The sequence below is a fragment of the Myodes glareolus genome, chromosome 15 (genome assembly GCF_982192425.1).
Source record: "Myodes glareolus chromosome 15, mMyoGla1.1, whole genome shotgun sequence".
Lineage (NCBI taxonomy): Eukaryota > Metazoa > Chordata > Mammalia > Rodentia > Cricetidae > Myodes > Myodes glareolus.
This window is the reverse complement of record NC_142040.1, coordinates 32,462,392-32,485,104: the sequence shown is the minus strand read 5'-3', so window position 1 is coordinate 32,485,104 and position 22,713 is coordinate 32,462,392. Positions and strand designations below refer to the sequence as shown.

The window sequence follows — 22,713 nt, the reverse complement described above, 5'->3', positions numbered from 1 at the left end:
CTGAAGGGGTTAGTCATTTGTAGGGAGAGCTGAAGGCAGACTGAGATTCAGTGCTTGCTGCTTCCACAGACTGAGTTAGAGTAAGAAGTATCATCAGGTTCACTGTATATACAAATCAAGTTTTACCCTGCTTTTATTTCTTCTGCCTCTTTCTGATAAAAAAAATATGCTTCAGTCATTGAGGTTCTGAAATGAAACAACTAACAAGTGGAAAGGAGCCTAAACATTTGAAGATGGAAGAGATAAGAAGTGTCTTTGAAACCAGTGATGTCTGTATTAAGTGAATAAATTTTCTATACAAGATCACTTTGAATTATTAACTTAACAAGAGAAGGTAACAAGCATCAGATTACTCACATTATTAGATACCAATAATCTGAATGAGACTACCTAAATAAAGGGTTAGTATCAAAACTCTATAATCCCTGAAAGTTATTCTTAAATATTCACTACTGAATGATCATTACAATAATCAGCATGATATAATAATAAAAATTGGAGTAAAAATTATTATTTAAATTATTGTATTGTTTAAAAGACTTTTTATACTATATATGTTTAATAATAACAGCAGCTGATTAAAGCATATCATTTACAGTAAGTCATTTTTACAGCTGGAGAAATATTGTGTCAAAGTTATTATGTGATTTTTGCCCAAGATCATGATGCATGAAATCATAAATTTCAATATTATTCGGTAGTTTTAAAATTGTGGTTTTTTCTTTCCTTTGCATGAAATGTTGTTTATTTGTGAATTTTAAGGATTGAGGAATGATATTCCTTGATAAGCAAATTCTGGCTTGAGTTTCACTAGCACTAACACTATTTATAAATCTTCTGGAAGGCAAAGGACACCATCATCCAGACAAAACTGCAGCCTACAGAATGGGAAAAGATTTTCACCAACTCCATATCCATAGAGGACTAATACCCAAAACATATAAAGAACTCAAGGAACTAAATATCAAAAACCTTAATAACCCAATTTTTAAAAATGGGTTACAAATCTAAACAGAGAATTTCTCTGTGAGAGGAAACTCATATGGCTGAGAATCACTTAAAGAAATGTTCAACATCCTTACCCATCATGAAAATGCAAATCAAAACTACTTTGAGATTCTACCTTACACCTGTCAGAATAGCTGAGATCAGCATCACAAGCGACAGCTCCTGCTGGCGAGGATGAGGAATAATGAAACACTTCTCCATTGCTGGTGGTTGTGCAAATTTGTACTGCCCAATGGAAATCAGTATGGTGGTTCCTCAGAAAGTTGGGAATCAATGTACCTCAAGATCTAGCTACAACATTCTTGTGCATACACCCAGAGGACATTTCATTCTGTCATAAGGACACTTACTTAGCCATGTTCACTGCTGTTTTATTCATAATAGCCAGAAACTGGAAACAACCTACATGTCCCTAAATAGAGGAATGGATGAAGCAAATACAGTACATTTACACAATGGAGTATTGTTCACCTGCTTTTAAAAAGTGACATCAGGCTTTCTGGGGGTAGAATTGTTGTCCCCAGCTAGGTCCGTGGGCAGCAGAGCAGAGGGTACCTGAACTGGCCTTGCCCCACTATCACACTGATGATTATCTCAAATATCACCATAGAATCTTCGTCCGGGGATGGATGGAAATAGAGACAGAGACCCTCATCCAAGCAACGGACTGAGCTCCCAAGGTCCAGTTGAAGAGCAGAAGGAGGGAGAAGATGAGCAAGGAAGTCTGGACCGCAAGGGGTTCGTCCACCCACTGAGACAGTGTGCCTGTTCTAATGGGAGCTCACCAAATCCAGCTGGACCAGGACTAAATGACTATGCAATCAAACCAGACTCTCAGAATGTGGCTGACAAGGGGGGCTGACTGAGAAGCCATTGATAAAGGCACTTGGACTTGTTTCTACTGCATGTACTGGCTGTTTGGGACCTTAGTCTATTTGGATGCAAAGTTTCCTAGGTCTGGATGTAGGGGGGAGGGCCTTGGACTTCCCACAGGGCAGGGTTCCCTGTCCTCTCTTAAGGAGGGAGTAGGAGGGAGGAGAGTGAATGGGGAGCAGGAAGGGGATGGGAGGAGGAGAGAAAGTGTAAATTTTTGAATGGAAAAAAATAAAAAAGTGACATTATGAAATTTGCAGGCAAGTGAATGGATCTAGAAAAATTCATCCTGAGTGAGGTAACCCAGACTCGGAAAGATAAGTATGGTATGTATTTGCTTATATGTGAATATTAGCTATTAAATAAATGATAACTGAGCAACAATTCATAGTTCCAGAGAGGTCAGGTATGAAGGAAGGAACTAGAAAAGGCATGTGGATCTCCCTGAGAGGGGGGAAATGGAATAGATTTTATGGGTGGACTAGGGGGCAGGTAGGAACAGGAATGAGATGATCAGATGGGGAAGCAGAGGGAAGATAAGGTTGAGGTAGGGAATGTAGGGAGAAACAGCTGGAAATGAAGGACAATTGAGGGTAGTATTGAAACCTAGTGTAGTCAAAACTTCCTAAAATATGCAAAGATGAAACTAAGAAAGTCGTCTAACCATGAGGAATAAAGAGTCTCATCTGGCCATCTCTTTGTACTAAGGTTTTCTGTACCATGACTAAGTTATATCCAGGTGAGTGGTTGGTCACAGGTGATACCATGGAAATCTCCAAAAAACCCAGGATGTTGCCAAGATAATAGAGTTCTCTGCACAAACAGATAGCAGGGCCCCATTGCTGAAGACAACACACAACTCATTGAACTTGAAGAGGTTGATCTGATGCCTATATAGAGCCTTCACCTCCATCTCCATCTTCTAGTGTCTTTGGTAAGGGAAAGTACTCTGCAACCTACAAAAAATAAACAAACAAAAACATAAACACCAACCCAGCTACAAAATCTCTGATTTATAATTTCTCCTGCCTGCAAAATATGCTCGGGCAATGGTGGCATAAAACTTTGGAAGTAACCAACCAATAACAGATTTGACTTATGACTCACTTCATGAGATGAAACTCATACCCAAAACTGCTTGAACCAGATAGCCTAGAGACCTAATGTAAAACCAAATACTACAAAAAAAAAATAAAAATCTCTTGTACAGAAAAGAAGGCCCGCATCCCACTGCCTGGCTAGTTTACACCCGAAATAATTACATGGAAACTGTATTCATTTAAACACTACCTGGCCCATTATTTCTAGCCTCATATTGGTTAACTCTCGTATATTGATTCAACCCATTTCTAATAATCTGTATTGCCACTTGACTGTGGCTTACTAACATGAGTCTAACCAGCATCCATCTCAGAGAGAAGAGCCATGGCGTCTGCCTGACTCTGCTTTCTTTCTCCCAGCATTCTGTTCAGTCTACTCCACCTATCTAAATTCTGCCCTATCAAAATGCCAAGGCAGTTTCTTTATTTAACCAATAAAAGTAACACATACAAAGAAGACCCTTCCAAAATAAAAAATCAATAAAATGATTCCTAACTTTATTCTGATATCCTCATAGATCAGTGCCTTAGTTAACTATTATTAGAGAAGTTTCTCCTGCAGCAGACAGGAACAAATCAGAGGCCCACAGTTAGACATCTCACAGAGAAACCTTAGAACACACAGGTCTAAATGTCTCCATCAACTCCCTTTCCTCAGAGCTCATGGAACCAAGCAGAAGAGGATGTGGGAAGAGTGTAACAGCCAGAGGGATAGGGGACATTAGGAAAACAAGGCACCTCTAAATCAACAGAGCAAAGATCATATGAACTCACAGAGGCTGAAGTAGCAAGCACAGGGCTGACATGGGCCTGCACCAGGTTCTCTATGAATACAGTATACCTTTCAGTTTAATAGTTTTATAAGAATCCCAACTATGTGAATGAGTAGGTCTCTGAGTCTAGAGCCTTCTCCTGGGGCTCTTTTCCTTCTGTTGGTTTGTCTTGTCCAGCTTTGATGTGAAGGTTTATGTTTTTATCTTATTATATTTTATTTTGTTACCTTTGGTTGTTATCTCTTAGAAGCCTGTTTCTTTTTTTCTAATGAGAGACAGAAAGGGAGTAGTTCTGGAGAGGAGGGGAAAAGAGGAGGAACTGGAAGGAGTAGAGGAGGGGAAACTTAATCAGGATATACTGTGAAAGAATCTATCTTAAACAAAAAAAAACAGTTGTCAGCAGAATAAAAAAAGAAAAATATCATATACACGTAAGTTTTATACAGTAACAATATGATAATAGTCTCCTGATTTCCTGCCACTAGAATATTTTGAATGGCATTAGCTTTATTCCAGTAGTAACTGATTAACTGCAATGATGTCAGAAATTTCCTCCTTTTCTGATGTCATATGATCCCAATTCAATTTAGAATGTGTTCACTTAACTCCTACAGTTAATAAAGATAGGGCAGAGTCCAGAAAAGCCTCTTCCAGGTTTTCCCGTCTTTCAGCTGATTACTTCCAAGCACTGACAATCTCTTCAGTAGCCCTGGTACTAGCTTTGAGACTCTCCAATCGCTGGGATGTACACACACTCAGGTTAATGTCTTTCTGGCCTTATTGCAGTTCTGTCCAACCTGTCCTCCGTGAATAGCCCTTTCATCTAATGTTTTTATGGCTTCTTCATGTCATTGTTTCTTGTCCCTTTGTCATTCTTAGTTTCTTAACCTGATCTTTGCACGAATCAGGCCACTGTATTTTATTAGTTTTCCTCCAACAAAGATGACATATTATTCCAGTCTGAGATTCACTTTCAGACTTTGTCAGAACCATTGGGGAAGAGGCCTTTTGTCCTGGAGCTACTGACCTGGTGGAACTGAATTCTACATCCACAACTGGGCAGTTTTGCCATGCCATATACTGATTTCACCTACAAGCGAAGCCAACATAGTGGGGAGGGGGTATGAAAGTGTGTAACTACTAACTTGAGGAACAATAGCCCTCATGTTATATTCAAGCACAGGACATCTAGAATATTGAAAGCAAGGCAGACTGATTTTTGGTTTTGGATTCGGCAAATGTGGGGCAGCAGCCTGGACGAGAAATGAAAAGGATTGACACATCAATTTGACTCAGCATAGTGGCTTCTATATTCCTAATCACATTTCTCTGACACCCAAATTCTTTAGCATCTGAGTTTGTAATGAAAGTACATCTTCCTGGTGTCTAGTTATGCCCCACCCCCAAATCTCATATCTTATTTGTTCATGACGCAAAGCCTTATCTAAATCTGGGGGTTTGGGGTTCCCTCCTTTTCTGACATGTGAGCTCAGCCATGTCGCAGACCACCTGTAACTGTTCACCCCTAGATGAACTAGATAAGAGATGGCAGCTAGGAAACACAGGCCCTAGTGCTGCCTGCTTCTCTGTGATTCTCTGACAATTCTGAAATGCACCTCATCCTGAAAATGGACCATAATAATTTATGTCCTCCACTAACAATGGCTAATGTTTGCTAAGTGGTTAGTATATGCTTGGCAACCTTTCAAAGCACTTCATGTGGGGGGGGGGATCACTCAAATCTCCTAACTCTATAAGTGTAATTGTTATCTCCCTATTCAGATGAGAGTGCTAAGATTTTATAATTGAAATGGTAGAATGGGAACCAAGCGAAGGTATTGGAGCTTCAGAGATCTATATCACTGCTATTCTGTCCTTCTTAAGGCGAATCCAGTGTTGTTCCTCATCCTTCTTAGCCTCTTGGCTGCACGGGCCAACATGTAGTTTTCTCCCAACTCTGTCTTTTTAATACAATTTAGTCCTAGCTTTAAAAATGTTTTCCCTTACAGCTAGAAGCCCTCACCCACCTACCCACCCACCCACCCAAAGAATTTCTACTTTTCTCATGGTGAATAAAAATCTGAAATATCACCTCTGTTATGAGTGATACTGATAGAAGCCAAAATACTTTCCCCAAAATATAAGGACTGTTGATTTCAAAGCAATCCAAGTGCAGAGGATGTCTCTGCCCCTTCCCAAAGCAGAATGGGGATTTGCAAAATGAAGCATCTTCCTTTCCACTCTTTACTCCCTGCAAATGGGATATGGATTCTGTCCCATATAAGAGATGCAGCGTCTGCTCATCACCTCAGAAAGAAAGCAGCACCAGATGATTCTGTCGGTAGGTAGCTCTTATTTCCATTCATTTACCTTCCCATATTTTACTACCTTATTCCATACAATTCAGAGAATGACCTATAATAGTCATTTTCTTGGTTTTGAATGAGTGAGTTTACTAAGTATGTAACAAGCAAAATCTGAAGAATAAAAAGTAAAAGATAGGTAGATAGATAGAAAGACTAGATATCAGAGCAACATCAAACTGGGTGCTTAAAACATCTAACTAGGAAGTCAGCTGGAGCTCAGGAGAATGTAACCTTAAGTATGGCTTCCAAGGTAAAGAATGAGTAACAATAGACAGAGATGACACCATCAACACTGATGCTCACTCAATACATCCCACTCAAACTGACTGGGGAAGTTGGGGCAGGCAGCTGGGGTTCCTGATTGAGCTGTTTTTCCATGCCTGAGTTTCCTACAGCTGAACCTCGGAGAGGGGAGTGGACGACTTCTGGCTTCCCCTTTTCTCCCCATGGGATAAAACATAGTAACACTTGCCAGTATTTCAGCTGTTCTCAAGAGCACAATGTTTTCCCTCGTGTGCTCCTTTGTTGCTCTCTCCTCCCTATTAGAGTTAGTTGGCATCCCATCTGAAGAGTCCAAGAATAAGAAAATAAAAATGTAGATTCCAAAAATAAGAATTTAGAAATAAAGAAATATAAAGTTATAAGTTTAGGAGAATAAGAACAGACTCTCAGCAGCTTTCTCAGCAGATTAAGAATTAGTCATTCACTGTGAGCTATTTTCTCAGATGCTTGGGAAGCCTCCATCAGGTCATTTCATTTTACAACTGGCTGTTCTATTTACAAGGCCAGAGTTTCTTCTTGCAAATTGAGAGTAGTGTCCTGGCCATCCTTGATAAACGACAGGTGTGAACTGAGTTAACCTTCAGGAGACAGAGATATGTGACCTCTGGATTAGACACTGTCTCTGTTATGGAAAACTGGCACCACCAAAGGGGAGGCATGGGACACCAATATACACTGCCTGGACGTACCAGGACAGACAGTGGACAAAGGTACAAACACCATTGAACTAATGAGCTCTGATAATGGAGGTTGTAAAGTATGGTAGTCTGTATCTGAGTTTTACCTTGAGATAGTGTGAAGAACTTTCTGCTATCTTCTAAGTTCTCAACCTAAGAACCAATTAATTTATAAACCATCTACTATTACTAGCAGTCTCTTTTCTGACTAATTGCTAAACACATCTGTTTTCTTGCAATTAGTGTCTTTCACTATAATCTACTCTGAAACATATTTCATAATAGTTGCCTAATTACCCATTGATGTTAAAACTCTCTCCCCTCCTTAGGGTCTATTTGACTGACCCACGGGTCAGGGCAAGATTGTAAAAATTCCATTGTTTGGAGCTAATGCTTGGTGCCCCTACTATAAAAAGTGGGATCAAAAACCGGCCTTTTGCCACAGCCTAACAAACATCATCTCTGGCTAAGGTCTCAGCTAGCTGATAAGCTTCTGTGCCTCACAGTGGTTTTTATTTTTTATTTTTTTATTTTTAAGTTTGCTTCTGGTTTGCTAGGATCTGGTTTCTGGAATAAAGTTTGATTCTGGTTTATTAGACGTGGTGGTGTTCTCGTTGACCCCCCTGGACCCAACACCATCCCTAGTCAAGGAGACTTGGAGGACACTTTGAGACAAACATGCTTAGGTCTGAAATGGGGGTGGTGGTAACCCTACTTCCTGAGTCAGTTTCTCAGTCAGCTCAAACAGCACCTGACAATTTATCAACATAATGTCCATTACTCACCTGACAAAGCCTGGGGCTGTTTTCCTTAGTCACCTCCAGAAAATGTATTGTTCTCTGTGGAAACACTGTTTACGACTTTAAGGTCACAGCCTTGAACTGCAATTGCCTCTCTCTCAAAATGTGTGCTGAGCCTGTAAGCGAACAGGTTTTTCTTTTGTTACTCTTATCTTTTGTTGTTGGAATCTGTCCCTACTGCAGATTTAGGTGTTTAGGAAAAATCTATATTTCATACCCACCAATACCACTATATCACTGCCTACTGTCTTCAAAGCAAGTAAATATCCTGTTGGGGACTCAAATAATGTTGATTGTGGCACTTAGTGTTAGGTTTACAAGGAAAGTATTTTTCTAGCCTTGGTTGGGAATTTTCACTAAAGACAGAGGTTATAAAAATTCAATGAACAGATACTATAGTTTCCCCTCCCACTCCACAATTTCATTATCTTCAAAATCAGCTACTAAAACCCCACAACCAGAAATTCAATCTACAGTTACATCAGAAAATAGTTTTCAAAAAACCGGTGTCCATACTGAAGGCTTCCTTTCTTGTCAAGAGTCCATAAACAATGTAACAACTACTTACATTACATTTACATTGTATTAAGAACTGTAACAAATCTAAAGAGCATTTTAAATCTGTATGGGGATTGGGGCTGGAGAGAAGGTTCAGTAGCTGTGAGTGCTGAGGGCTCTTCAGAGAAACTGAGTTCCCAGCCTCACACCAGGTGACTCCCAATGAGCTCTAACTCCATCTTCGGAGGACCCAACATCCTGGGAATCTTGACTCACAAGGGCACATTACCCCATAAAAAAAATTAGAAAATCTAAAAAAGAAGTCTCTGGCCTCAGGTTTGGTGGCATAGGCCTGTCATGTCAACTACTTGGCAGATTGAAACAGGGAGATTGCGTGGTAAAGACCCGGCTAAGCAATTATTGGAACTGTCTCAAAATAACACGGTGAAGAAGGAAGCCAGAGATGGAGTTTTTGGCAGAAGGCAGCTCACCATGTGGAGGCTTTAGGTCTAATTCTAGTATGACAACAATTAAGAGCATATAGAGGTATAAATGTGGAATACAGGGAAATTCTGCACAATTTTCCCAAGGGTTTTGAGTTTCCTCAGATTTGGCTATTTGATAGAACTCTGGGAGACTCCACCCTGGACACTGATGAATGACTCTACAAAGATACTGTGTATAAAATTTACAATGCCTAAGCAGTCAGCCAGCACTGTGAGAGAAGACGTAAGATGAGATGCAAAGTAAGGTTGGCAAATATTTAACTTCTATAGTCTAATAGTTAAACCATGTTTATGTCTCTCGTGTCTAGTGGTCATTCATAAAGCCATTTCTGCCCTTTTGCTAAAGAGCAAGATGTTTCCCATAAATATTAGAAAATCAGACTATTGTGAATTTGTTAAGTTTTTTGTCGTTGTTGTTTTTGGTTTGGTTTGGTTTGGATTTTTGAGACAGGGTTTCTATGTGAACTTTGGAGCCTGTCCCAGAACTAGCTCTTATAGACCAGGCTGGCCTCAAACTCACAGAGAGCCACCTATCTCTGCCTCCCAAGTGTGAATGCTGGGATTAAAGGCATGTGCCACCATGTGCTGTTAAGATATTTTTTATGACAATCATTGGGAAAATAATATTTTTTCATTTCGAGTTATAAAAGCACCAGTTGTTGGCAACTGGAGTGTTGAGCCCATCATGGCTAGGAAGTCCTGGCAGCCGAGTGGGAAAACACACAGCTAATGTCCTCTTCTGTGGAGTGCTTCTCTCCTCATGTCCGAATCGAGGTAATTCTTCATAGATATGCCTATAGGCTTGTCTCCTGGCTGATTCTAGTTTGGTTGGTCATCATTGTTATTCCTTTGCAGTCACTTTAAGAGCTAGCCACGCCCACTCCCCAGCCACTTCTGACCTCCCTCTTCGCCATCTTTCTCTCTCTTGTGTTTGTCTCTTGTTGTGTGTACATGTGTCTGTAGTATGAGGGCTGGCTTGTTGGGGTTTTTGTCCCTCCCAGTACCCCAACAGCCGGCAAGCAACAAAGAAAATCACACACAAGACTCCATAAGGTTATAAACTGATTGGTTCATTAGGTCAGGCTTCTTGTTAACTCTTATAACTTATATTAACCCATTATTCTTATCTATGTTAGCCACATGGGCTCAGTACCTTTCTCGGTGTGACAGCTTACATGTTGCCTCTTTGGTGGTCTGTACAGGAATTGCCGAGGGAGCTCTGCTTCCAGAATATTCCCAGTCTCTTTGCTCCACTCCTACTTCCTGTCTGGCTTTCCTGCCTATACTGCCTGCCTGGTCAATCAGCGTTTTATTAAAATGATTGACAGAATACAGACAATTCTCCCGTATCATTTCCCTCTTTTTTTTTTTTTTAAACAAAGGAAAATACCCATAGTCCATTTGTTGGGAATGTGGGCGTAGTATTTTAGGCTACTTCCTGCTGGTTGGGGGCGCTGATAATCTTATGGGGACCTAAAGAAAACTTAGAGTTATAATCAAGTCATGACTGGAGTATCCTGTGAGTCTCGATCATCTTAGGCAGCAGTCTTGGATCAGTTCTGGATGTAGACCTCTGTCATCTGGGCCATCTGTTTCTATCGGAGATTTTTTAGGTGGCCTCCCTTGGTCAAAGGTGATTATTCTTAACTCTGAATAAATCCAGAGTCTCTCGTATTTTGTGGAAACAAAAGCAGAATCTCTTTTCCAAAGTAGCATACCTGTTAACTTTAATTTTGAAGCCAAGGTATTTTTAAAATACCTTTCTTGGATTGATTTTGTAGCATTTATAAGTAAATATCTTTTAGCAGCTGTTGTTCCTTCCTCAGCAATCAAACAATTCAAAGAGAGCATAATAGCATACAGTATCAAGATTTTCTGTGTATTTTTCATCTTTATGTAGCTTTATTTTAACCTCTATTTTATTTTTTCTTTTATCTTTTGGCTTTTTGAGACAGGTTTTCTGTATATATCTTTGTCCTGGAATAACATTGTAGACCAGGCTGTCCTTGAACTCACAGAGATCCTCTGTCTCTGGCTCCCCAGTGCTGGGATTAAAGGTGTTTGCTACCACACCTTTCAGGCTTTATGTGGATACAGTTGTCCACACGTTGGCGCCATATGTAGTATGAGGGCTGGCTTGTTGGGGTTTTTGTCCCTCCCAGTACCCCAACAGCCGGCAAGCAACAAAGAAAATCACACACAAGACTCCATAAGGTTATAAACTGATTGGTTCATTAGGTCAGGCTTCTTGTTAACTCTTATAACTTATATTAACCCATTATTCTTATCTATGTTAGCCACATGGGCTCAGTACCTTTCTCGGTGTGACAGCTTACATGTTGCCTCTTTGGTGGTCTGTACAGGAATTGCCGAGGGAGCTCTGCTTCCAGAATATTCCCAGTCTCTTTGCTCCACTCCTACTTCCTGTCTGGCTTTCCCGCCTATACTGCCTGCCTGGTCAATCAGCGTTTTATTAAAATGATTGACAGAATACAGACAATTCTCCCGTATCATGTGTCTTTGTTTTTCTCTGTGTTTCTCTTATGTCTCTCTGCTTTTTTCTTCTTTAAGCAATAAATGTCTCCCTCTTCTTTAAATAATACTATGTCCTGTGAGCCTTTTATCCACCATGACCGCCCGTCTGACTCCCCCGGCCGCATGGCGCTGCCACCCTGGAGATCTTGCAGGGACCCACAGCCATCCTTGTCGGACTAGCGGCTGCTCTGCGAGCCGCCAGGGACATCCCATCATCATATTATTTTTAAAGAACAATAATCATTATTAACCATCAAATGTGAGGATTTATGGGAACACGGGTAACCAGGAGGCAGCTGCGTCACCTCAAAGTTCCCCCTCACCCCACCCCCATCAGAGTCACACCCTTGCAGCTGGGGGCCCTGGGGCCAAGGGTGGAAACAGCTCCACTCTAGGGTCTCCTCTTCGTAATTGGTTGGTGCATCTCTTTCTGGGGAGAGCCCTGTCGGCTTTCTTTGTCTTTCTGAGCCTGCTGAGTCACATTAGCTCCAGGATCTTTTGTTTGGTTTTGGTTTTGGTTTTGGTTTGAGACAGGTTTCTCTGCAGTTTTGGAACCTGTCCTGGAACTGGCTCTGGTAGACCAGGCTGACCTTGAACTCACAGAGACTCACCTTGCCTCTCTGCCTCCAGAGTGCTGGGATTGAAGGCGTGCATCACCACCACCCAGCACTGCAGGATCTTTCTTGAACCTTCCTTTTCCTCTTGGAGAGCAGAGGAAGCAGTTCTTCCAAAGTTCTGTCTTAACTGGACATCCTGTGCCTGACTTGGCAACTGTCATTCTTCATTTCTGACTATTCTATGACTTCATGGGAAAACTAACTTGATTTCCATTCCTTAGTCAAGGAACTTCAAGGCATTGGTCTTGTTTCTTCTTTCAGGGTTGCTTATGAAATGGAAGGCCCTCTAAGAGCTCTTTGAAAGAAGGTTCTCACTGCAGCTAGATAACCCATCTTTCCTTCCTGAAGGTGTCTGTGCTCACCTTCAGTTTTTTTTGTTTTGTTTTGTTTGTTTTTTGTATTCTTTTGTTTAACGTGGCTACTTCCACCAGTGGAAGGTCAGTCCCTCTCAGGCTCTGAAGTAACCTATTATCTTACCCTTCTGACCTCACATGGAGAATAGTTTTGAGATTGGATCTAGCTGGGCAATTCACAATGACCTCCCTATTCAGGTCTCTAGGCTCAGTTACATGACTGAAATCCCTTTTGTTTTTATAATACATGACATTAAAAGGATGTTAAGGATTCCAGGACTATGGTATGAACAAGCCGGGGGGGGGGGATCATGTCTATTTTGCCAGCCTTAATTGTTTGGGACATGACCTTCAGTGTTCTTTTATGAGAACTCTCACACCTTTGTGACGGTATGGGGAAGAGAGTATAAAAAGAACACAGAAGGCCTTGTAGAGGTAAGGTATTTACAGTCTGCCACCTTATCAATTTCAATACTGCCAATAAGCTCCCACAGAATCTACCTTTCATTGTTTCTTTTCAGAAGTTCAATGCCACTTTGGCTTTTGAATCTTCATACATGTTCTACTTTCCCCTACCTGGAAGCTATTTGGATTTCTTTTGATCCGTGTTATTTACAGTTTCATAGTTAATACATTTCAGTTTGGATAACTTCCGTCTATCAAGCTGCAAACTTGTGTTTTGTCCTCCAGTTCTGAGGCCTATATCCAGATTTTGTATCTGACAATTATTTTTTTCTCTGTCTGATTTACATATTTTTTTGTACATATTTGAAAATTCCTTTCTTGGTTGGCCTGGATAAAAGCTACACCTCAACACTGGAAAGGAGTGGCGAGGATAGGCATGCTTGTCCTGTTCCTGAGTTTAGCTCACAGTGACCACTTTTTCCTAAACAGCTATGGTGTGAACCATGGGTGTTTCACAGACACCGTTTATTAGGTCAGGGAAATTCCTATCTATTGTGTGTGACTATGAAAAAGGTGTTGTTGAATTTTTTCAAATGTTTTGGGCCTACAGGATGTGAGAAAGGGTGGAATAGAAACCGAAGTTTGAAGAGAGAGAGAGCGAGAGCGAGAGCGAGCGAGCGAGAGAGAGAGAGAGAGAGAGAGAGAGAGTTAATGGTTTTCTGTCCCCAGCAGTAGGTCATAGGTCTTCATTTTTTTGTGTTTTTTTTTTTATCCACAGCAGTCCATTTCTATTTCTCTCAACTGTCACACATTTTCCCCACACATATCTGGTCTCTGCACACCTGTAAAGCCATGAAAAAGACAGGAGGTTGCCGTTCTCACTCTTACCCCAGCAAATCAATAATTATACAGAAGAGCCCCAAACCAGACTACCATAGAAGGGACACATAGACACCTTCAGAACAACAGGAAAATGGAGAGAGAGGGGAAATCACTGGACAGGATGCCTTAAATTCAAATAAAACTCCCATCCCCCTTAAGGTCGGTGGTCTCCCCTTCTCTACCCAAGACTACCGTAATAATTGCTGATAAACACTTCAGTTTACTGTTTTCCTGTCTTTTGACTCTTTAGAGGTCTACCAGCTTCCCCTTTGTCTGTTGAGGGCCATTTCATTATTGTTATTTCATTATTTAGTTCACTAAAATGGGATGCTATATTACTTTTGTATGTCATACCACTCTTGGACTTGTAAGATAAACCACAGCACATCGTATATACTAATACCTTTGCTAGGTTCCCCTGCTAGTATTTTATCGAGGATTTTTGTTCTATGTCCACGAAACATGGGTATGTTGATCTGTAATTTTGTGTGTGTGATGTCATTGACCTTGATGTCTCTTCCACTTTTACGTTGTTGTTGTTTGGCTCTGTAGACAGGGTGTCATGTTGAAGCCCAGGCTAACCTTCAACTGTTTGATTTGAGGGTCTCCAACTCCTGACAATCCTCCTCTCTTAGCCTCCCTAATTCAGTACCTGGCTCATAAGTGTGAGCGCCAGACCCAGCATTGTTTTGGTTGTTTGTTATTTCACTTCGGAAAGAGAAATCATCGAAAAGCTAAAATAAAACACTCCAGGCAAATGCAGACTTTTGTATTAAACAGTGAAAGCGAAATAGATTTGGGGGTTTCCTACTTTCGGTCCCTATTCCCGAAACCAGTTCATCAAACATGCTTTGAAGATTCGGAATCTTAGTCTTTTGATCAGCTATTTTAATTGCTCTGAATCAAAAGTTTATAGACTGACTAGTAAACATTCACTCCACAGGGCCCCTTCACTTCCTGAATAGCACTCACGATTTACCTCGTCACCAACTCACCTCTCAACTGTAATTTGCCAAGAGTCAGGTATCTTTAGCGGTTAACCTCGGTTGCGCATGGGTGGAACCCCAGTCACCAGAAGGTAAGCGACAGAGACACAGGAGGGAAAACTGAACCCAGGTTGTGGTGCCACCTTTAGAGTCAGGGATGCGGAGGGGTGGCCAAGACGTCTGGCATTTTAAGCTGGGAACAGACCCAGCACATAGCTTGGAGTCTGCACTCCAGAGGCGCTAGGTGAAGACAGGGGAGACCGCACAGACTTTTGTTGCTCGGGTAAGGGTCTGAGCAGAGGGGGGAAACTTTCCCACGGCCCCTGTGGGCCGTGCGAGCGGGGCCTGCGCGGCCGGCGGGTCTACGCGGGGTCAGGCTCGGCGCCGCCCACGCGCGGCTCGTGGGAGAAGCGGAGCGGGCGCGCAGGCGGATGCTGGGCGCCGAATCCCAGGCCCCGGGGTCGGGCTGCGGGAGCAGTTCCAGCGCTTTCGGCGGGGTTTGTCTCCTGTCGCTTCCCGTCTCCGGAGCCGGCCTCGCCGTGGGTGCTGGGAGCCGGGCGGGGCGCGGACGCAGGTAAGAGCCGGCCTGGGCCTGGCGCGGCCCGGGGATCTCGGGCTGGACGCACCGCCGCCTCCCGCCGGCCTCAGGTGACAAGCAGAGGCTCAACTTTCGCACCTGATGGCGGGGCCGAGGCACCGGCGTGGTCCGGGTCTGGAGCCGGGTGGGGCGGCGGCGCCGGGGGCGTGGCGATGAGCCTGCCGGGTGGGAGCGGGGGCTGCGCGTCCAGGGTGCCCGGCCGGTCTCCAAGCGCCTGGCCGAGGGAGCACACCCCCTTCGGCGCCCTGCTCCGCAGCGACCCACTTTCTTTTGTCTGGTGCATTTCAGTCCTGGCGTGCCAGCTGCTTTTGTTGCTGCCCTGAGTCGGGACTGTGCAGACTTTCTGCCAGGCTGAGGCGATGAGTGAGCTCTGAAGTGCATCTGGACCCTGGGGAGCCCAGGGTCCCCCGGGGGAAGTTATTATGAGCTTGATAATTAGTAGTAACATGTGGTTATTACCTTGTGCTTTTCCAGATAACCCTCAATATTTTTGTAGCATCTAATAGTTTTAAGTGCACCTATAAGAGCGTTTATTAGGTAACTTCAAAGGAGCTTGGTGTGGGCAGGTTACTTATTATCCCATTTTATAGGCCAGGCAGCTGGGGCACCCACGAAGAAAAGTGATTCTATCAAAAACGAAGCAGGCTTTGTGGGAGTTGGTATTAGAACTTGCCTGACAGAGCTTTGCCTTGAATGATCCAGTTGCTCTCCCAGCCTCAGGCAAAATGTAGTGGTGAAAGACTATGGGTTAGGCTTTGTGCTGTCTGGTTTTATGTCAACTTGACACAAGCTAGAGTCGTTTTGAAAGAGGGAACCTCAATTGAAAAAAATGCCACCACCGGATTGGCCTGTGGGCAAGGCTGTGGTGCATTTTCTCCATTGATGGTTGAAGGAAAAGGGCCCGGCCCGTTGTGGATGGTGCCAGCCCTGGACGAGTGGTCCTCATGCAATAAGAAAAACTGAGCAAGCCAAGAGGAGGAAACCTGGCAGCAGCACTCCTCCATAGCCTCTGCTTCACTTCCTGCCTCCAGGTTCCCAGCCTGGAGTTCTGCCCTGACTTCCCAGGATGATGGAACAGAAGTTGTAAGATGAAATAAATCCTTTCCTCTTCGAGCTGCTTTTGGCCATGGTGTTTCACCACAGCAGTAGAAACCCTAAGACATTTTTGCTCATTGTTAAAAATCTCTCTTTAAAAACTGAGTGGGGTCCTTTCAGACTCCTGCAATAGTATTCCTGAGAGTTGCCCTTCGAACTCTGAATAGTTTCCATTGTTGAAACGCACCAGAAGAGTCTGAAGATGGAGCGAAATACCTGTCTCTTGCCTATGTTCAATCTTTCCCTTTTTTGTTTAAGCGTAGTACCCCTGGCAGCCCAGAGACACTTGGTGATGATCATGGCAGAGATCCTCAACATTAATAAATGAGTAGCGTGGAGACAGGTTGCTAGCTTACCCTACTTATAAAGAGTTGAACATTTAGGAGAAACATCATTTCAGTGAAAATTAACATCCGTAGTAATTGCATGCATATTATATATTATTGTTTTCTTTCCTCCCCACAGTTATCAACAGTTAACCAGGTTCTCTGGGTTTTACCTTTAAATTATCTTGTCAATAGCTCTTTTATTGCCCAGTTGTCCTCTCATTTATATTTGTGTTTTCAAAATGATGTTTTTCATCTAAAAATCAGACTTACTTTCTATGTAGTGTTAGCTAGACCATTTATGAGTATATCTGAAGGCAGTCTCCAAACTTTTTTTAATAAGTAAATCCCAAATGCCAGGCAGGAATTCTTCCAGGCAAGTAATGCAGAGAATTAGTAATCATCTTCATAGTGCTTTCTGATATTTTATGACACTACTGCATGTGTAACAATACTTTGAAAAGTCATATACTGCCTTTTCAGCAAGGAGCATGAAGCTGAACATTTTTACCTAAATTTTGCAAACTAAGGCACACTAGTTTTACAGAACAGTTTGTCTCGTCTTAGCAATTCTCTTCCCTTTAGCGGCCTCCACTCAGGTGTCTGGGGGAAAAAGGATAGTTGGAGAATGAAGTCATACCTACAAGATCACTTGAGCTGGGCTCTGGTTCTCATCTTCACAGTGTGACTGTGCAGTTAGTAAATCCTTTTCTCCTCTAAACATGCGGTGTGGTTGAAGCATTTAAAGAGATAGCCCCCTGTAGAGGGGAAGTGTTTACTGGAATAGGCCCACTGCTATTCAAAATGATTTTGAGTCTTTGAGTCATTTTGCAGTCAGTATGAAAGTGCTGTTACCTTTATAAGCATTTTCTTTTGTATTTTGCTAAATCAAGAAACTAAACCGACCTGATAACTGTTTTATCTGCTGAATTTGGAAGAATGGCTTTTGGCACGACTGTCAAACTAAGGTCTACCTTCAGTATTCAACAACTGGCAACCATGAAGACAATTTAAAAGGACAGCTTGAAAAATAAGCAAGGCTTGGGGGTGCAGATCAATGTATACTTACGGCATGTGTGAACTCCCCAAGTTCAATCCTCTGAATAACCAAACTGAAAATTTTTAAATATTGACAGTGTTAGAATGCAGTTGAAGCCTTCCTGGAAGGCTGTGCAGAAGGAGAAATGCTTACTTGTAGCTTAAATTCTATACGTATGTGTACATTACCATGTTGTCAAATATTTTGAGACGAATTAATTTCCTTACAGTGTCTTCTGGTTACTTTCTGGCAGGCTGACTTTTTTTTTTTTTTTGTAAACATGAGAATTGAATTTGTTTGCATAGATCCCAAATCTTACCAGAACAGTGTTAGGTTGAGAATGTATTCCATATTGGAGCTTGAACCCCACATCAATGAGACTATAATTTCGTGTAATAACTTAGGGCCAGAGTTTAGTTCCATATTATATTTTCAGTCTAATACAAGGAAAAAACTGTTTCATGTCTTAGGGCCGGGCACAGTAGCTCGATCTTCACAGTGTGGTCTTGGATGTTTTATTTAATACCTCTTAGCATATAGATATTTGTTTTCTTAATTTTTCCAGGCTTGAAATTGTTGGGGGTATATTGTATGAATTATGTACTCTCCTAGTCCATTTGTGTTGTTAAAACAAAATACCTGAAACTGGGTCATTGACGAAAAGTAGGATTTTATTTCTTACACTCGTGGTGAATGGGAGGCCAAGAGCGGGTGCTGGCAGATTTGTCATCTTGTGAGAGTTCAGGACCCTGGTTCTTAAAGGAATGCTGTTTTGGCTGAAGGCGGAAGGGTAGAAAAAGCCCTGAGCTAGTCCCCACCAGTCTTTTAACAAAACATAAGTTTTGGGGAAAAAAATCTTCCAAAACATAAAAGTGAGAAGGAAGTGATCTTCTGAAACAGATGGTTCATAAGTTGTAAATTGGGAGGGATTTCCTTGTGTTAGCTCCTGCCGCATGGCGTGGTGTGCTGATAAATACAGACCCAGAGGCTCCATTCTGCCCCTGTCGTGAAGTTCTCCTTACATGGGACCTCTTCCAATCTGGAAACTGGACAAGTAGCTTTGGCCTCTCAGCTACCGCTCTGTACTGTGGGAACTGCTCAATTACTGTTCATCTCCTGTGCTTCCAGGAAGTTCAGAAGGCAACTAGGTAGTAGCGGGGCTTGTGGTGGGTGACAGAATGTTTGGAGACCCAGCACAAAAAGAGCCCTGGTGATTGTAATTTGTTTTATTTTTTTTAATTTTTGTTTTAAATTATATCAGTTCTTCTCTGTCAAATGGATAGGCAGCAAAAGGGTACAAGATGTCTCCAGTGGATAAGAGAGCGGAGAACCAGTTCACGATGACCTTTCAGATACAGTGAAAACAGTCTAACTGTTTTGTATCTTGGGCACCTTGTAGGCAGGCCGAAGAGCTAGGCAGGTAAGTAGAAAAAGGGATTGCGATTTTTTCAAACTGATTTGTGTGATACCAAGTCTGGGCTGATGTCTCTCTGACTGAACTTAGATATGTATCAGAAGGCAAAAAAAAAAAAAAAAAATAGACAAACGGAAAGAACCTCAGAAATACTGCAGGACAAAGAGAAAAAGAATGGTGATATGACATTAATTCCATAACTTGATTGAGCATGGCTTCTTGGCTTCTTAAATACCGTGCCGCAAGACAGCAGTGCCCGGTCTTCCCCGAGCGCCACAAAAAGCCGACCGTTTACCTTCGCCATTGCTTTTGTAAGGAAGACATTTGGATATTGTTTTAAGAAATAAAAAACGTCCTTTGAAAAATAAGTTTCTGAAAATAAGTCAGTCTGATTTATAAGAGCACTACATGCTCTTAACAACAGTCTTCCCTCTCATGAGAATAGTCATGCCATTAATATAATAAGTACTACACTAAAAAATAGCTACTTTTTAAAAGTAATACTAACCTCTTCCTGTTTGATCTTTGAGGTTTTAAGTTTAAAACAGATGGAAGGCATACCACTTTCTGCCATTGCAAATTGAAGAGTAAAATAATGTGTATTTTCTGACAATAATTTAATAGAATTGTAAATAATTTTAATATATTCAGAAGCATGTAGTCATAAGAACATAGACTGTCATGAAACTCAGACTTTGTTTTAATGGTGTCTCTAAAAAAGTCAGTCTCTAGTTCTTTATGGGGCAAATGAGATCAGCTTATTTGGTGATATTTGCTGACTTTGGTCTGGTGATGCCAATAAATGGTAGTAATAAAGTACTTTAAGCCATCTAAGGACAAGATGGCTTTGTTTTTGACCTGCTTGTGCTTGCTTTCTGATTCATTCATTAATTATACTGTCCAGCATCAAACTGTTCTATAGGACAGTCAGCCCTCAGATTCACTGAGTTTCCTATCTTTAGATTCATCCAAAGTGTTAGGGGAAAACGTGTCTATTCTGAACTGCTCCAAACTGTTTTTCTTGTCATTATTCACTAAGCTATATAGTTTCACAACTATTCACATAACATTTGCGTGGTTCCAACATTATAAGTAACCTATAGATTATTGATCTGTGTAGATTATATAATGTGATAACATTTTAGGTGAGTGAGTGTTTTGTACCTGCTGGGGGCACTGGAATCAATTTCCTTCAAATACCAAAAGGTGAACAATCTGGGGAGTTCGCCATTCAGCAGAAAAGGCAAACACAAAAGAAGTAGTTAGTAGTGTGATCAGCATTTAGAAAGAAAACCAGAAAAGGCATTTGAGGAAAATAAGAGAAAGTGATACATAAGTCTAGGAAGATCCATCCCTAACAGAAAGATGAGACATGAAGGCTATGACAGTACTCTTGAGTAGAAGCTTCCAGGGATCCAGGGGTTGCAGCAGAAGGGAGCGGGTGGAAGGGAAGAAGTGAGAGAAAGCTAAATTGCTGAGCTGCAGAGCAGGTGGCTGCCAACCAGGGGCAGCTCCTACCTCATCAGCAGAGAACCAGAAAGTATCTGGAGGAGCAAAAGATGCATTTGCATCTAAAAGAGGGATGCCAAGTTCAGTGTAGAGAATTAAAATGCTTCAGATTTCATAAAACAAAGCTTTGATGACTGCAACCTGAATTTATGACCTTGTGGGCTTGCACATTTGCTTGTTCATGGCATGCATGGGCTGAAAGCTCTTCTTTGATCTGGCCAAAGAGAGCCATTTATCCACTGTACTTTTTTGAAATCGCTAATGAGGAAGCTCTAACCGCTGTCCACCTTGATCCTTTCCCTCCTGTCTGCCCTTTCCCTTCAGGGTGCTTAAAAGCCCTTTACTGACCTTTTCCACACCAAACCCTAAAAATGATGGTTGTAGTTCCGAGAGGCTTGGCCTGTGATTGGAATTAGGTTTTCTTGCAGAAGCTAACAGAAGTGGAAGCTTCTGGATATGATGATGTGAAAGATTAAACTAGAAACAATAACCATTGTTCTAGATGTTTGATAAATACCATGAAGATGACTGCTTAATTTACAGTAAAAGAGGAGAGAGCCTGGGAGCCAAAAAGAACACAGTGTAGGAGGGAGGACTTAGGGAACATAGATGCATGACATAAAAATCTACCTTGATATGGCAGTGGGGTTGTCTAGGAGCTTGAATTTTAATGTCCATGTCTATGAAAGATGAAGCTGTGGGTATACATTATGCTGAGACTCCTAAGTAAAGCCCAGACAATGGAGGGCAGGATTCTCATTTGAACAATAGATTCGGGTGGGAAAGTAATCAACAGATCCACAAGGATTATAAGGGAGTCTGTGTTGACCTAGAAGTTAAGAAATATTTCATATGAATATTTTGTGTATCAAGTTTGTTTTAAAATCTCTTGTATAAAATTTAAATTACACACAAAAAGAATGAGTTCTGTATCCATTCACCATCTTTAATAGTTACAAATCTTTTGTTTCTTTTTTCACTATATATAATTTGTTTCTACATTATTTACTTTCTTCTGAAAATAGTTGAATATCTACCTCCATTCTAAGATCCTTAAAGATGAGACTGACAGAATTATATGTTTTATCAGCAAGATTAGCAGTTTTATTGTCATCCACTACATAGTTAATGTATGATATTCTCCAGTTGTGAAAAATATCTATTTTTAGAGTTCAATTAAAGACCCAAAATATAGACTCTGAGTTTGATAGTTCTCTTTATCCCCTTCTCTGTGTGTCTGTCTGTCTTGCATTCACATTTTCTGCCACTTGATTGTTTTAATATGTGTATTACAAATTGAAATATAATTATATACTCATGGAATCCAAAATCATATGATAATGACTATGTATATAATAAATGGTACATATGGCGTATAGGCTGTATAACATATACTGCACAGATGTACGTTCACACAGTATCCTATTGATAACTCTATTCATGGGGCTATGCAACAACTATAAAAAATATTTTCTTCCTGTCTATATCCCTTCACTAGTAGGTATCTTACACCTCAAGTTTCTCTTCCCTTAAAAAAAAATCCCAAATCTTTTTTCTTACAGAATATTCTACATTCTGGATTTGGGTTATGATGCCATTTAGCATATTCCTCTGTTCTTTATATGGTATGAAAATTAGTTGTTATATATGTGCACATGCTTAAGTTGGCTTAGATTTACTCTTTTAAAGAGTGCTTCATGAATGGTGCTAGATCCTTCTTTTGCGTATCCCCATGAGGACTGGGTTCTATGGTCAAACTGGTCTCTGTTGACATAGCCCCAAGAGGCACATGAGGATTGGGCTTAAGACCAAACTGGTCTCTATGGAAGATCTAACTCCTGCTATTAGAACATGACTGTATCTGGATATATGACCTTTAAAAAGCTGATTGCATTGAGATTTGTTTTGTAGTGTGGCGCTATTTCAATCTAGTATCTTTATGGCAGAAATTTGTGTACATAAATGGATATTATAGATATGAAAACACAGCTAGTCCAAGTGACACCAGAAGACAAACATCAGTTTGGCTCATGCGTAAGTTCAAATGAGATAGTATCTGATATGTTTGCCT

The 22,713-nt window shown here is 41.3% G+C and overlaps 1 protein-coding gene and 1 long non-coding RNA gene across 8 annotated transcripts in view; one reads left to right on the top strand and one right to left on the bottom strand.

The window, feature by feature from the left end:
• Positions 1-46: 46 nt before the first annotated feature.
• Positions 47-14,794, bottom strand: LOC148119671 (uncharacterized). Of its 2 annotated transcripts, none has more exons than XR_015734985.1 (3): positions 14,671-14,794; positions 7,865-7,995; positions 47-2,837 (listed from the first exon to the last, which is right to left on the bottom strand). It is a non-coding gene; the product is annotated as an uncharacterized LOC148119671 (long non-coding RNA). The 2 variants fall into 2 exon arrangements; XR_015734984.1 differs by lacking the exon at positions 14,671-14,794 and adding an exon at positions 10,037-10,652.
• Positions 14,600-22,713, top strand: part of Rnf180 (ring finger protein 180) — a 170,932-nt gene continuing 162,818 nt past the window's right edge. For 2 of the 6 annotated variants that reach the window (XM_048442963.3, XM_085676747.2), the window contains exon 1: positions 14,601-14,753. The gene's annotated coding sequence lies outside the window, so the exon portion shown is untranslated. Of the gene's footprint in view, positions 14,754-14,804; positions 14,945-15,103; positions 15,236-22,713 lie in introns of those variants that run through there. The other 4 variants (XM_085676751.2, XM_085676750.2, XM_085676748.2 and 1 more) reach the window with 4 other exon arrangements.